General features: G+C 41.3%; 1 protein-coding gene across 5 annotated transcripts in view; it reads right to left on the reverse strand.

Moving 5' to 3' along the window:
- Positions 1-17,372, reverse strand: part of LOC124167275 (tyrosine-protein phosphatase Lar) — a 947,012-nt gene that overhangs the window by 503,916 nt on the left and 425,724 nt on the right. The window lies entirely within an intron of this gene.

Genomic DNA, 17,372 nt, shown 5'->3' on the forward strand with positions numbered 1-17,372 from the left:
TTGAAGTCTGTGTAATCTAGTTTGAGTTCCCGCCAGTTCAATTCGTTTTTCCATTGTTAACAGAGTAAGTCAAATTTTGTGTGAAGTCAAATTTTGTAACTGCCCCCACGTGTTCCGGCACGAGGGTAGGTAGTCAGCCTTTGGTCGCCAGGTAGAATGGTCGATCGGGAGAGTTCTCCCTTTTTTGTAATATATAGCAATTTCAATCATCATAAACCGCCTGGTCCTTCGGTTATTTATTTATCATTTATCTTTGTACCCATCGCGTACAGCTGTGGTAATTGATATTAATCTAAGAAACCTTAATATGCAGGTTTCTACGCAGGAAGTATTATCAAATACGAATCCAACTACGTTTCTATGGCATAAAATTTTTGTAAACATTCAGGAAGCCGAGTATAAAAAATAATCAACATTTTAACATTTTTTCTGCTCATGTTTTCCTTTATAATGCCTATATACATGAGATTGTCTCTTATTTCACAGATCGGTAGAGGCACCTTGAAGGAAACGCAGGCCGTAAAAGCCAACAGGGTAGCGCAGCGAAGGCGGGCCTTTCTGCCTCACACGTTTGCTCCAAGATCCAATAGAACGCCCCAGCACCTCCTCTCCCAACCCGGGCAGGCTGCCGATTAAAACTCATTGAAGTGATCCAGCCTTTTCGCAGGTCATTTTCAACAACCGAATCAAATTCCTTTTCGATTCCAGGCTCAGGGGTGTAATAACGGCGGCACGAACCAAATCGAGCGTGCTGAAGCATCCCGAAAGCACAAGATACCGACGTGGTAGTCGAGAAGGATTTTTACTTATATCCCTCCCTCTCTCCTCTGCACTAGAACTAAACCCGTTCAGGCTAAAACTCCCAGACCAGGTCGCGCTTCCACCGGTGAAATAGCCCAACAGAACCCCGGGCATTATTTCACTCCCATTTCCTTTCAACCGTCTCCTTACCTTGCCGGCTACTTACTTGATCTAATCGAAGCTCCGATGAAAATCCCATTCCTTTAACTCCGCAAACGACGTGTTCCTTTGATCTCGAAAACCTAGCCTTTTCAGCTCACGCTCCGAAGGCAAAAGAAACACACCCAAAACCTTCCTGACCCTTTAATTTAACAACTGTTTATCTTCCTCGCCTTCCCCTTCCCCAAGAACCACTCCACATTAATTCAAAGCGCTTCTCGAGAACTCCACCCCCTTTACTCCGTGCACATATTTATGAGGCATATCGCCCAACCCGCTTCATACCGATTTTCCTCCCGATCCAAATTTTGCCCGACAAAACCCTTTCCTGAGGCTCTGATCCAGAAAACCCTTTGCCACTCCCGCCTTTCAAATTATTCCCTCCGCGTCCCACCTGAGTAGAAGGCTTCTTACCGCCCGATATATAACCTCTCGGTTCCTTCAAAGTCCACCTTTTAAGATCGGCTAGCGAAATGGATAAGAATTTACAACACTCAGGAGGCTTCCATATCCAGCATCAGGGGATAGACACAATAATTGCACTTCTTTTTTCGCATGAAAAAATGAGCGAAAAAATTTGTTCAAGCACACATGAGGCATGAAGAACTGACACGGTTATCTCTAATTTATGAAGAGAACTCGGTAAGGGTCCTTTCAAAATCAGTGAAATAGATAACTGATTTAGATACGCTACAATCTTAAAATATTTCGTTCGCGTGTTTATCAATACTTATGAAATATTAATAAAAAAAACTGATATATAAATTTGCGTTACTCAGCAGGGTTGGTAGATAAATGGAAAATGCACCAATTGAAATTTCAGCCCCAAAAGATATAACTAACGAACGTATCCATTGATTTTATGAACGAAATAAAAGAACCTAATCATTAGCCTAGAAATGAAACTGTAGTATCGGTTGAACAAATATTTGAAGTAGTATGTAATACTACCATGATGCCAGATTAAAATTATTGTAGCCTGACAGCGATGATTCAACGTATTTGGAGAAGCTCAGAAAAAGCCAGATTCCCTAGTTTGGAATTCCTAATATTTTCAAGGCCAAATGCAATGCCACGCGCGATTGGATATAAGAGGAGGTGGCATCTTAGTGGTGGAGTGATTGACAACTAAGCTTTTAAGGTAAACAAGAATAACACTACTGAACAAGAGGCAAAGTTCTTAGGCGGTCGATTCAATTCCCAAGTGAAGCCCTCAAACCCCATCCACATTGCATAACACAGTTTACGACCCAACGCCCACTCAAAGTCATCACCATGAACGCACAACGACCAATCATCTCGCTGGAATTATTCTCCCTCATCAACCGTACCCTCCACTTCATCTTCCGGCTTTCGCGTGCCGCTAATGATTCTGAAAATTCCGTCATTTTTTTTTCAACGGCTCACAGTAAAAAGTGACGGGTTATGGGGCTACGGGTAAAAGAAAATATTTCTAACTTTTCATCTATCTAGGTTGCATAAATCTTTGCTTTCTAAGAAAAAGTTTCAGTACTAGACGCATTCAGTAGTCGATTCCCACAAATTATTTTAGGATATCAGCTTTCATCATTTTTATTCAGATTGGATTATCGTACTTTTAAAATTCGAGGAATCAAGCGAGATGGAGTGGAATTGATTCATAATGAAAGATGATTTGCAATTTTCCACAAAAATAAATTTAATCCGACCCGAGTTTCGATGTTACTACATCATTTTCAAGGTTTCATTTGTACCTTGAAAATGATGTAGTAACATCGAAACTCGGGTCGGATTACATTTATTTTTGTGGAAAATTGCAAATCATGTTTCATTATCATACTGTTCACTGATAGAGAAATTTTGGGCCTACATTTTTCGAACAATATTTAAAGAGGTAAGGATGATATTCCAAGTGATTGTTATCTTTCCACAGATATTACAAACTTTTTTCGTTGAAGAATGTACACACAGAGCATGGTATTAATGGAGAGTGGGTAATTATTTAATACCTTCGGGGAGAATACTTCGTTTATTATGACTTCGAGAAATACAAATACTTCTTTTTAAGGATATAATTTAAAAAATAATAACAAGTATATTAGATGTAAACAAGACACAACCACTATCTAGCTCATCCCTCATATGTTACTGCTAGGCAAGCATCCAAGTTGCCAACTCTTGGCATAATCAAAGGTGACCAGCTGGCGTATTAAGACAACCGATAAAATTTCTTACGGTACGAATAGTTAGATATCAATAACTGTAAAATATAAGATACCGAGAGCCTAATAGAGAGAAACAGCATTCCTCAATTTATTGTATCAATTAATTCATTATTATTCACACAAATATTTTACGAAGCATCTCCTTCTCAAACAGCTTTCGTAATATGTAGCCATGGCAATTTAAACTTGCGGTCCGAAGGGTTGAAAAGACTGCCTATCCCTCTTGCACATTATTTACCGAGCACACTCTTTTATACTGGAGGAATAAACTAACCGTGTGTTTCACCCCATCAAACAGCCTCTTCAAGAGCTGTTTCGCCACCATTTCGAATTCATCCTGCAAGGAAGCATGGAGATATCCTCAACACCAATTTCCTCATTCATTTCGCAGCTGAGCCAACTTCCCTCACCCCTTGAAAAATTCCCCCCTTCCTCCTCACTTTCCCCGCCAAGAGGCACGCCGTTCAGGCAAACTCTTTAAGTCTTTCCGCTCGCTATTCAAGCGTTAACTCCCGATTTCCCACTCCCCCGAAGGGCCACTGCTAAACTCCGGCCGAGACGAGAAGAGAACCCTTATCCTTCGAAGCCTTTCTCTCCGATCCAGACGCGGCGGCTGTTAATTAGGATGAGCTGCAAGAGAGCAAAGGGGGGAGGCCAATCCCGGGTCCAATCTTTTAGTAGCGGTCCCTGTGAAGAGGACTCCTTTCTATAACATGCCTCTCTCTTGCGAGAGTTCCAAGCGGAGAAAGAGAGAGAGAGAGCGACAACAAATATGACTTTCACACGAGGAGAAAGGTAGCACACGCACAGAGGGCATTAGAGCAAAACGATTAATGTTACACAGGTGCCCACAACTTGGACGATCATTTAATTATATTTTTGTGGAAATTTACTCAACATCATCGTAAGTGAGAAATTCTTACATTGGTTTGACGAATATCTCCATCTTCTACTTCTACACGCTAGACTTTTCCTATCGACGTATTTTTCCTCTTTTACATCCTTTCAGAGGAATGCGGACACAGTAACTTGGACGTCAGGAAGCAAATTGCACTAGCAAAGCAGGCGCTCATGAACAGAAAGGAACTTCTGAGAGGATCGTTATGTAAGAGTTTTAAAAAAATGTTAGTGAAGAGCTAGGTCTGGAGTGTAGCTCTCTACTGCTCGGAAACGTGGACACTGAGGAAAGAAGACGAGAGAAGATTGGAAGAATTCGAGATGTGGGTATGGAGAAGAATGGAGAGGGTGAAATGGACGGAGAGGAAAAGGAACGACGAAGTGCTGGACATGGTTGGCGAGGAGAGGCAGCTTTTAGATGAGATACGGAAGGGACAGAAGGTATGGATGGGAGGAGTACTTAGCGGGTAGGGGATGTTGAAAACAGTGTAAGAGGGAAGAATGTTAGGTAAGCGAGGGAGGGGAAGGAAAAGAGTAGGATTTTTAGATAGAATGAAAGGTAGGAGGTCGTATTGTGTATTGAAGAGGGAAGTGCATGATGGAAGGGGAGGCTCCCAGAATTCTTCTTAAGCACTCCATGGAAACCTACCTTAATCGGTAGAATACTATAATAACAATAATAATAATTCTTAGCACTTCCTCATTACTTAATCGGCTGATACATTTTCTCCTCATCATTCTTCGGTAGCACCACATTTCGAATAATTCCTGTTTTGACTTCCCTGCACCTGTCACCGTGCCATTGGTTTTTCTATTTCGACGTGAATACAGCCTATTCCCAAAATATCCAGCCTCATACGCTCGTAAAAGTATGAACAAGTATGCATCAGAATGTTATTATGTTTTACACATGTTTCAGCAGCACCTCATATCGAGGCAAGGAATGGCTCGGGTTAGATCTCAAGACGACTACAGGAATAAAGCTGCAACGTTGGCAACAATCATAGGCAGCTGGACGCCAATTAAAATCATGCTTCCAATTGATTAACAGGTTTCAATAACTGAGGCCAGTTACCACAAATTGGTTGTAACTATGAGACACGTGAAAAATATTCTGCTTGAATAGCAACGTGATACAGTAGCGTGAACTACTACTATCCGTCTGTCTATAGCCCATACATCTATAAAATAAACGAGAGACTTTTTGAGCACTAGTAGCAAAATCTAAGTAAGCAATACATCAATAATGCGGCCAAAAAGAGAAACCATTTCCATAGTCAACACTCATTCAAATATGAGAACTTTGTTGTGTTTTTGTCCACTGAAACTTCATAAAAATTAGAGATGATAATTGATTCGTTTAATTGTTTGCTCTTCAAGAATAATAACCCCTTTGGAAAGAAAATGGTGCTTAAATAAACTACTGAGTGCTAAAAAAAAGGAGAAGTTTCGCAATTGTTTTGTTTCGCGTAGCTGTGAGAGGAGCACCTTCTATTCCGCCACCTCTCTCCAGTGTCCCCGTTAACACCAATTTATCAATCCCGTTGGTCCACCAGAGTCTCCCCGCTACACACTGACCCATGATACCCTTCCTTCCATACCTTTGAACCCTGGCAGAATCCCTAAAGACCCCTCAGCACGGCGGCATAAGGGTTTAGAGCATCCTCGACCGGACCCGTCTGCAGATTAAACGCGTCGACGAGTTTTTCGGACGGAAAAAAATCCTGCACTCGTGTCCTTTCACCTTCCCTGGAGCTCAAGCACGGCACCGGGCTCCTCTCTCATTCCATCGCGCCGCCACGGCGTCCAAGTCGCACAAGTTAGCAAGGGGCGCGAAGCCAGGGATTATCAGATCGTAAGGGGTCTCAGCGTTCACGGGTCCTCTTGCGATGCCTTCCCCAGTCAAGGACGGCTCAAAGGAGAATTTCGCTCGGCTCACCGGTGAGAATATTGACCAAATTAACTAGCACAAGAGCTCGCTCCTACCTCATAGCGGCTGTTAACCTATCTCAAAATCACAGTTGTCCTCATTCGCGGCCGCTCGATAAATTTTACCTCAATTAAGGATTAGCGGGTGGCACATACTGAGCTTTGCATAACCACCTTAAATAAGGTGAAATCAATTGAATCCTGTTAGTTCGTTCTAATTACGCTCCAGACCAAATCTGCATGCACGAAAGATGGGGACGCCTAGTTTAAAATCTATAAATTTTACCTTATATCTGCGCTTATATCTTAAAATCATTATAAGATATAAGCGCAGATTTGGGCCTACAAAAGAGTTCGAGCAAATTGTGAAAATATTGCCTAAGGTTTTCAATGAACTAGGCGATGAATTAATGGTTTATATACAACATCGCGTCGGCTCCCATACTACCACATATTAATTAAAGATCTCAATAGCACGCATTTATATTATACATGTACGCTACATAGTAGGCCATATCACTTGATAACTAATCCTAATTTAACATAATGAAAGCACTTGCCGCATTCCACCTTTCTTTATTTCTGCCAACCGAGGTTTAGGCACATAATTCCATTCTCAAAGTCCTCGAAAAAGGTCTTACGTGTAAACCCATCCAGGAATAATAAATAAGTGTGGGAATAGACAAGTTCTTTCACCATGTTGTAATAAATATCAAATATTTCCACCGAATTACGCCCGTAACTTTCTCCATAATCCTAATTTATTTAAGCTCCGCTGAAAAGTTCATCTGCATAGTACCCCGCAAGCCGCCTAAAAGGCGTGTGGCAGGGGGTGTTAGGACACCAGCCGTTTACACATAAAATGAAGTGCTCTAACGAAATTGGGACTAGCGTTTTTCTAAGTCCTTTATGGTTCGGGGGAAAAACGAATTCGCACATCTATCCGTTCGGCAAAATGTCTCCCTTAATTTATCGTTCCTGTCGTACCTGGAAATACAGTGTGGCTCTAATATTATGTTCTCCGTGTCGCTCTGAAAGATATCCATTCTCAATTGTTCAAGCAATCTAAGTTTTAACGCAACTTAACTTAAGCGTAACTTTCTTTAGCTTCAAGTTCCTTCGATATATTACATAACGTGATGGACTTTCTGTACACGTTGTATAGTTTTCGCTGTTTCCTAAGTTCCCTTCTGACATCGTTTGTTGTACCAGCGTGGCTCCTTATTATCACATTTCAGTTTTTGCGGAATATGTTCGTTGATTCCTTGGCGCAGAATTTCTAAGAAGTGTTTCCATGTTACATCTGTGATTTTGTCCTTTGATCTAGCTATGAATTTTGCGTAGGAGTCATTAAGCAACTCGCCAAAGTTGCGGATACCTTGGGCAAAAGACCCCCCTTCGTTGCAGAATGGAGCACGCTGTTAGTCCCGGCGGAGGCTTTCGATTGGACGGAGTGCTGAAGGGACCCGTGCAGGATCCCACTGGACGGCGGTGAGGCCGATGACGACGGCTTCGTTTAGTGAGATCCCCACTTCTCCCAACCCGCCCGCACTAATGGTTTATTCGAATCGCGGCTTTGCCTTGAGATTCCACCACTACCTGCTCCGCCGTCATCGCAGCACCAGACCCCTGATTCAGCCCTTCTCCCTCCACTAATGGTTCCAATCTGCGACCGGCTCCACGCGCGGTGATTATCGGAGATTTCCTTCGCCTTCCCCCATAACCTTACCCCGCCGCCCTCCTCCGTATCCCCAGCCGATGAAATCCTCGACGCCATTCGCCGCATAAGCCCCCCTCACTCATATGAGCCAACGTCTCCTTCACCAGAGAAACCCCATTTCCCTTCCATAGACAGACAAACGTCGGACTCGCCGTCAACTACGTGAACTACGTAAGATACCGTGGGGAAACTTTTCTCGGGACTTCCACCGGGTCAAATTCTCCATTTAGCCAGCGTTTTCGTTTAAATGAAACGAAATTTATCAGCCCTGAGGATGAGCCCCGAGTCGGAGCTCGAAACGTTGGCTATTACGAATAATTTAACCCGGTGAAGATCCCGAGAAGTTAACCCGCATTAATCGCCGGGAAAGCATAAAATCTTATTTTACACATAATATCACTTTTCTGCCACACGCTTCAAGTTTTTACACGCATAGTTGCATCCGCATGTTGCAAATCAACTCAAATATTGCAGCAAAGATGTTTGTATTGCGCTCCTATGTCTGCCATTGGATGGAGAAAACTTTCCGTCTGTGTTTTGATTCGTTTGCCTATTGTTTGTGTTATTGCGATGACTTATTTTATTACTTCCTCAATCACCGACTCAAAAACAGTGTTCACAGTGTTGGTTGCCACTCATAACTGATGGATGTCATTATTCTCTTCCAAAATTAGGAAGAATATGGTATTTAAGGTGCATTGAAAGTTCTTCTATGGCAATCACATAAGCAGCACTTAAAATGATAACTGCTTTCTAGCAAAGGACAAAAAATCATGAATACCCAAAAGATAATTTACCAGGAATCATCGGAGGTAGAATATATCATGACGACGGCTAAAAAATAAAAAAAGAAACTGAGATAGGTATAGGGTATTTATTATCCAGATAATAAATTATTAAGTTACTAAACAATGCTACAGTAATCATTTATGAAGACCTCACTCTCCCTGTATTTACCTGGCGAGCATCGCCACCTTCAAATTTCTCCACGCCCATCCCCGCAAAGACTACCGTAACCCACAGGTCGAAGAAAGGATAACCCAATAACGTTGCCGCAGCAACGCTTTCCGCCAGACATACAGACGGTCGAATGACTCGCCGAGGCGGAGATGGAAACAGCTCACACAATGAGGCCGCGTTAAAACCGCCCCCGAGGAAAATTGGCGAGAAGGGAGGAAATAATTTCCGGAAAAAGTAGGTTGGGATATTATATTTTCCTCGCGCCGAGCGCGGTAATGACGTAATGGATGTTCCCGTCCGTAGGAAACAAGAAAGGAAAGGAGCGGCGCCACCTTCGGAGGCAGGGTAATTTATAGTAATGATATGCAGAGCGCGTCTGATATCGACCGGCCGCGGAATCCAGTCCTCTCGGTCGTAAAAAAATGACGCCCGCACAATGCGATCGCCTCAACTGGAGATGGAATTAAGTCGTTCCCCCGTTGCGTGCCATTTTAAATCAAATACAAGTGATCCAAATGCCTCTTTATATAACATCTTTCAGTTTTAAACAAGGGTTAGAGATGAACATCGATTTTCCGCCATTCAAATACTCATTGCGGTCCTATCTTCAGGTATCAATCAATGCAAACTTTAAATGACGTCCGCATTAAGCAAGCCCAGAAGAAATAAATTGGTTTCACCGATCAAGACTATATCTCGGGCAGTATACGGTGATGTGGACGTATGCGAAGATCAAATCATCACGAAAATTACTTCCTCCATCAAATATCTACATCGGATCATGGACTAAGGTTTGACGGCACAGACATATAAAAATGAGACGGAATTCTTACCGTCTTGTCACACTTTAAATACTTTTTACAAATTCACACGCATATCCATTGCAAAATATATCATATTCCTTATTTTTCTAGATTTTTTCGTCACCTTGGTTCCCAGCCAATTTTTAAATTTGACTTCTTTAAAACCCCGTCTCAATACTTATCTGATTCTTATACCCACTCAAAATTTTCTGCATCGAGTTAAACCGCTCCCTCATTCATCATGGTGGTGCAAATTACACCCAATTGACTTAACTTTTACCACTTTCAGCCTGAATATTTCAGCTAGGGCGCTCTCACACAATATCATAACAGATAATTCTACGTTTCATTTATTTCACAAATATTTTCACCAAACTTAAGCATTTCATCTTTAAATACCAATCCACTATAGATTTTAATAGTGATTCTTCGCTATTTAAATATTAATTCATCATAACAATGCTTATCGTGCTGAAAATATATACATATGTTGCAAGGAAAGAGACATTGACTTTTTTTAAACGCTGGTTCGTATCACATGTGCATTCAATATGATGCCATAAGAAATAAGAATCTGGGTTAATATCGTTTATCACAGAAAGAGCTAAAGAAAGCAGGAGAATGTTGATTTTTCGCCTTTCCTCAAGCGCGTCGGGATTCAGAGAGAAAAAATATCTCAGAGGCGGAACTTGAATCGGCGGAAGAAACAGGATAGCAACCGACAAGAAGAAGAAGACACGTATCCTTTGCTCAACGAAGTCAGGAAAAAGAGAAGGGAGACGAATCAATTCAAATTCGAAAGAAAAATATATTCGGAGAAGATGTGGCAGTGGTTGCCAAGGGGAGACAGAAAAAACGGAAGAGTTTGAGAAGGTAAATGTTATCATAACGAAGGATGGAAGAACGATGTCAACGGTAAGGGTATGGGAAGGAAAATAATAAAAATAATATAGCAAGAAGTGGGAAAATGAGGAATGAACACGGCTCAAATAGTCCACCATTTAACTTATCATAACTCAACGTTGCTTATAAGAAACAACAAAAATTATACATTTTCAGCTCTATTCAGGAAAGATTTAAACTACGTGTTACTTAGTACTGTAAAGTTAAATGGCAAAATATGTAACTGCCACAATAGTTACGTTTGAGTAGAAGTTTTTCACATTTTTAAAATGAGAAGTCTTGAAATTTGATTTCTCCCAGAAGCAGCTCTGGGTTAGAAAGGATTAAATAGATCTAAAACCAATACACCACTAATAGTTTTCCGTAATGTTGCTTCACTCCCCGTAGACCGGTGCTAAATTATTTTCATAATGTAGTTTTGCATGGGTCCCACCTCCGGCGATTATATCCACATGATCTGCTTTATCTTTCCCGCGCGCCTAAAATCCTTCCATCTGTAGCTGACTTGGGCATTTTCTCGGACCTCACAATCCTCTCCGACCGCCGACTCTCATCACAATCTAGTTCCTTTTCCTCACAAACCCGTTTGGAGGACTATTTTTTCTTTCGCATTTCTGCCTCTGGTATAGTTCGCGGAAATGTTTGAGAAGGACGATCAAGTAGAAACAATTTTTTTAACAAATTTTATTATTATTATAGTATTCTACCTATTAAGGTAGGTTTCCATGGTGTACTAAAGAAGTGATTTGGGAGCCTCCCTTTCCTTCCATTAAAATTTTATAAACTTTAAATACAAGAACAACTAAAAAAGGAATGTTATTAAAAAAAACCTCGGCAAATTATAAAATAAATTGGCACAACCTATAGGGCCTAATAATAATTCATCAGAACACCATACGATGTCATTAAACCCAAATCGCACAATGTAATTAATTCCTTTCAGTGGAACATAAAAATTGAAAATTTTCTAAAATCTCCACATTTAATATAATACAAGGTAAAATACCCCTACTTGGTATGAATAACCAATATAAGATACATACGAAGAACCACTTCTTATCATTATTAAGGCAAAACCTTATGTTAAACCAAAATTGGTCTACAAAACTCGAAGGAAACGTTTTCCTGCGATTGTCTGCGACGACGGCCATATATTGAGACATGATGACAATCAGCAAGGGACAAGTGGATGGCAAAAACAGCAGAGGAAGTTCTTGCATAAAATATTTGGAAACGAAATGGGCGGATGTGTAAGGGAAGAAATTCTAAGGTGTAAAACGGTTAATTGATAAGAGACTTATGGAACCCATATTAGTTGTGTCGATCAATGATGATGACGATGGTCCTTCTAAGCAGCGAAAAACTTGTGAGGTAATAAGGAGAACATTAAAAATGAGGAATACATTCAAAAGAGAGAGAAATTGCGACCAGGAAGAGGAGGAGACAGAAGACAAACAGGACCACTTCCGTGTATGAACTATGGCAATGTCCCCTCAAAAAGGTGTGCTTGCCTCATTCCTCGCGAGCAAACGACGAGAATTTTTTCAAGAAACGAAACTCGAGTCACCGCTGCGAATGATCCGCCAATAGATCCAAACGACAACTGAAGCGGGCATGGGGAGGATATACACAAAAATGCAGCTCAAATTTCAACAAGTCACCAAAAAGTGGTGGCAACAATGGCACAGGGAGATTCAGGAATTCATGGTACACGAGGTAAGTTTAGCTCTGGGAATTTGACTCATTTAGCCATGCCCTGCGGCAACGCGAATTGAAAAAAAGCCATGTTTGAGCAAGAAGCCATTGAAGACGGCGTGAGTGAACAGCGCGGAAATGATTGATGCACAAAGATTGTGCTACCAAGTTGAAGAAACATTTTTGCAGTTATCTGAAAGTATTTTGAAGCTATGAAGTGCCGGCTCCATTCCAAATTCAATTTAAAATGTCCTCCAAACTTCAAGAAAGGAGTGTAAATTATTGGGAACCTGACACTATGCCAAAACTTGGAATAATTTTCCACCCCTGTACGGTTCAAATTAATGAAAAATATCCTTCAAATTAATAAATCTAGACAGATATTGTTACATATAAGAATGAAGCATTCGATGGTGTTTTAATTTAACAACACAAAAAATATTCCATGCAGTAAAGACATTTTTACATTAGATTCTAAGTAAACGAAGTGTTTTATGCCATTTATGTTACTTCTAATCTGGTTTTAATTTTAATTAAAAACGGATTAAGGTAGAGAACATACCCTTTTAATGCATTTATATGCGATAGTTTTCTACAGGAACATTCATTCATTAGCCTGATGTAATTTTTCCACTTCACATGGTGATACGGCATTGGAAATTATTTCAATTGAGTGACAATGGGAAATATACGTAAAGAGCATTGGTTAATTCTCAGAGGCGAAGAATAACCTTCATTGAGTCTACCGTCATCAACATCCAGCGTAGAAAATTCAATGACGCTTGACGAAGGTGGGTAGTCGAGCGGCATTTGACTAACGATGAACAAGATGGCGGCGGAATCTATGTTTCCGAAATGGCGGACGAGATGGAATGAAGAGTTCAGAGGAGGTGGGGAAGAGCGCGAAAATAAAACGAAAAACCTTTCTCTCTCTCTCTCTCGAGCATGGAATTGCTATTTATGGGAGGGAGAGGAAAAGGTCGGCGATAAACATAAAATCCTTCAATGGGCCGAAAAATTGGAACAATGATAGACCTCACTCCGAGCTCCACCCGTGCATGCAATGTCTAAAGCGAGGACAATGCGAAGAAAGGAAGGAATTCTTCCGCAGTTGTGGAATCTATCCCATTAACAACGCACGGAGACACAATTTGGATACAATGCATGCGCGAATTATGTGCGCAGCTCAACGGAAAACTGCGCTGATCGGCTCGCGTATGAAATTTAAGGATCGCGTTTTAGATATTGGAACGCGAAGGTGCCACAAACATGCCAAGGAAGAAACATTCCAACCTGTGAACACGTTTCGGCTCCATCAGTGCTCAGCCAACGTGAAATGATTATCGACCCACGGATTCCAATGCATGCTACCGAAATTGTAAACATTCCGAAGCATTGATCGCAATTGGCCCATAGGATTATTAGTCAAAGAGATAGATCACAAGGGTCATTCAAGGAGATCGGTATCACAGCATTTCTGACGCACGACTCTTTTTTTTAACTTGAACTATTACTCACAAGATACTCCGGAAGCAAAACCTTTTCTACTTCGAATTGGGAACTGGTCGTCCTAGAGAAAAAAATTTAAGACGACCGAAAAAAATTGAAAACCATAGACTCAGCGGTTGTTAAATCTAAATCATTGAATTCGCCCATCCAGGAGAAAATGACACATCTAGGGCGTCGCTAGCAAAAAGGTAAGGAATTCAACTGTATTCGAAAAACGAATAATGACGTAATGATACATATGTATCAATTTTAATATATGCTAATCAAAATAGCAGCCGTTCTAAAATTATTATTGTCAAAGAACGTTTAAGTCTTATGGAACATTTTGCGAAATACTGCGGCAACTCTCCCCTAGCAAATTGGAATCGGCAATTCACAGCAAGGCCTTTTCGCTTCCTTTGTTTCATTTATAAACCCAATTCTCTTCTTTCCTAATTAAAAAAAGTATATTATTATAATTAAAGTATTCTACCGATTAAGGTAGGTTTCCATGGAGTGCTTAAGAAGAATTCTGGGAGCCTCCCCTTCCATCATGCACTTCCCTCTTCAATTATCAATAAGACCTACTCCCTTTCATTCTATCTAAAAATCCTATTCTTTTCCTTCCCCTCCCTCGTTTACCCAAAATTCTTCCCTCCAACACTGATTTCAATAACCCATCCCCGCAAAGTACTCGCTCCATCCATACCTTCTGTCTCCTCCGTATCTCATCTAGAAGCTGCCTCTCCTCACCCACCATGTCCAGCACGTCGTCGTTCCTCCTCCTCTTCTCTCTTTATCTTAGCAAAGTTCTTCCCTCCAACACGGTGTTTTAAATCTCCTTCCCGCTTAATACACGCTCCATCCAAACCCTCTGACCCTACAAGTTACCTTTCCTCGACCACCTTGCCATGCACATCGATGTTCTTCTTCATCGATGTTCCAATTCACCTTCCCCATTCTTCACATTATCTAAAAAAACTATAATTCAACCTTGATGACCTATATGAATCTTAAAAAATGCTGTAGGATCACTTCCTCCACTGGAGTCTCCCAGGTAGATTTACCGCCAAACGTCAACCAGATTACCAGTTCGTGAACAATGGAAGGAAATAAAATAACAATTTGTGGGGAAACCTTGGTATTCGGGAAAATCGTTTTTAACGGTCTCTGCCCCAGAAAAAGTTCTAAAGTGTCGAGGAATTGGAAAGCCTAATCCCCACATGCCACGGCGCAAGTGAAAGGAAGCCAAGCAGAGAGGGGGAGCAGTAACACGGACAGTGGATGAGGATTAACGTAAAAACGAGAGGAGGCGAGGGATGAGTTAGGGGTAGCAATGAGGGGGTGAAGCAGAGAAAACTCCCCGAAAATATCATATAAAAACTGAGGAGAAAGGAAAAAGCCGTGAATATCGGAGGGGTTGAGGAGGGTGCTGTTCGAAAGGTGAAGGCATAACGGGTTGGGGATAAAAAGGATTTATTTTTTAATAATTTCCCCCAGATTTCCAACTCTCTCGCCCGCACGAATTTCCAACCTCAATACTCAGGAGCAAAATGTAAAGGTTAGCTGATCAATTTTCTAATTCGAAGGTAAAATTGACCCTGTTGATGAAGGCTCCCGCGACGTGGTGAACTAGGCGCAGATAGGCTTCCGGGTTGTACTCCACGTTGATTCAACTTCGTGACGAAAGTTTCGCCGGCGTCGCCGCCGGTTGGCGAAGTGAAACTAAACGAAATTCAAATCGAGTAAAACTTCAACAGTTTCGTTCCAGGGAGCAGAATTTAGAAACAAATCGAAATGGATTTAAACCCTGAGAACTAAACTTAGGTTAGAAACGAAATCGGAGTCGAAACTAAACTAAAAATCTGGGACGAAGCGAAACGTAGATAATGTTTCGCACCGAAATGACCGCATGCTTTACCTTCAAACTGTATAGTTTCGAACCACACACTGAGTACAAAGTATGGTTGAATGAAGTAGAGGTTCGGTCTACCGGCACTAGATGCATGGGGCACTCACATTTTTACCACTTAAAAGGAGAACGGTGAACGCAAACTGGCCATTCGATTTTTAAGCACAAAGTTTTAACCTTTCCACACGTATGCCAAACGTAATGGGTCGAAACTATTCTCTCTTTTCCCCCTCCACTCAACTTCTGGGATCGAAACATAAGTATGAGCAGCGGAGTTTCGATTAATTAATTTCGTTCCGAGGAATAAAGTTTCGTTCGGGGCCGAAACTAATCTCCTTGGTGAATTTAATTTCGTGCGGTAACAATACTAAATCCAGGCCTCGTATTTTTGATTCCCTCCTCGTCGAAATCAGACATTTTCGTTTCGTTTCGCTAGCCAACACTGGCAGCAGGCGTCTCCAGGTTTGAAGAGTCGGATGCAAGTTTTTTGTCTTCGTTAAAATATCACCTCAAGATTTATTGTCACGAAGATGAGTCAACGCGGAGGACAATCCGGAAGCGTACCAGCGCCTATAGAATCTTCCACTTGCGGAACGTGTCAGACTTCTACTACGGCAAATTATTAACAGAGTTCTGAGACTAATGACCAATGCGAGCATCAAAATCTCGTGAACATGAAACACAAAATGACAGCTTTTTTAACGATATTTTTTAAAGGAAATTATTTTTTCCATCCAATAAGCTACGAGACTCTCCCAACTGAAGTGGGAATAATAAAAAAATATTTCTTTGACAGATTTATAGTACTTACTATGTGATAGCGAGAAAATACATACTACTGCAAGTCTCAATTCTAATTTTTTTCTTCCACTCACAACACCTTAACGTGGCTATCGCATTGATTAGAGCCCATACACTCGTATGCAAAGCATAGACTTAAAATTAATTAATGGAATTTATGAATTTTTTGACTTTATGAATGAATTAATGAAATTCCATCTATGATTGCCAATTTTTTTTCAATAGCAATGATGTATGGGTAAACGTAAAAGAAGTCGCGTTGTTACACCTGATAAATGAGTACTTCCATTTTGTTTTCAACATGACGTACGGGTGAAAATGACCCTTCTCGTCCGTGTAGCGCTAAAGGATTTCCAATGAAGAGGAGAAGGTAAGAGTGCGCGTCTACTCAAGTTACGACCGCAGTGCCCTCCAGGGGTTGGCGGGAATCCAAGAAACCTTCAGATGAGCGAGGAAGGAATGGGAGGAAGTAAGGAGAAGGAATGGGGCAAGGGATCGGGCGGTCAAAGAGGCGAATATTATTGAAAAGGACGGCCCCCCGGGGGTGGCTGCAGGTGGGGGGAGAGCAAGGGGTGGTTAAGATGCTGCAGATGGGAAGGGGGAACAGCACTGGAACTGGAGATGAGAGAGAGGGAAAAATCACACGTGGAAATAACGGGAGGCGTATCATTCTTGGAGGATTATAAATGACCCCCTGACTCTCGCGAACGAAAGAATTGGATACGTATTATCTCAAGAACCAAGAATCATACGTAAGATGGCCGTAATATTATCAGTGCGCACCATAATTTATTAAAGTATTTATTAAAGTATTCTACCGAATAAGATAGGTTTCCATTGAGAAGAATTACGTAAGCTTCCCCTTACATCATGCACTTCCCTCTTCAATTCACATTAAGACCTACTCCCTTTCATTCTATCTAAAAATCCTATTCGCTTCTTTCTCACCCTCGTTTATCTAACATTTTACCCGCTAACATTGTATTCAACTTCCCATCCCCGCTAAATACTCGCTCCATCCATGCCTTCTGTCTCCTACGTATCTCACCTAAAAGCTGCCTCTGTCAACCCACCATGTCCAGTACTTCGTCGTTCCTCCT

The sequence above is a fragment of the Ischnura elegans genome, chromosome 10, assembly GCF_921293095.1.
Source record: "Ischnura elegans chromosome 10, ioIscEleg1.1, whole genome shotgun sequence".
NCBI classification, from domain to species: Eukaryota; Metazoa; Arthropoda; class Insecta; order Odonata; family Coenagrionidae; genus Ischnura; species Ischnura elegans.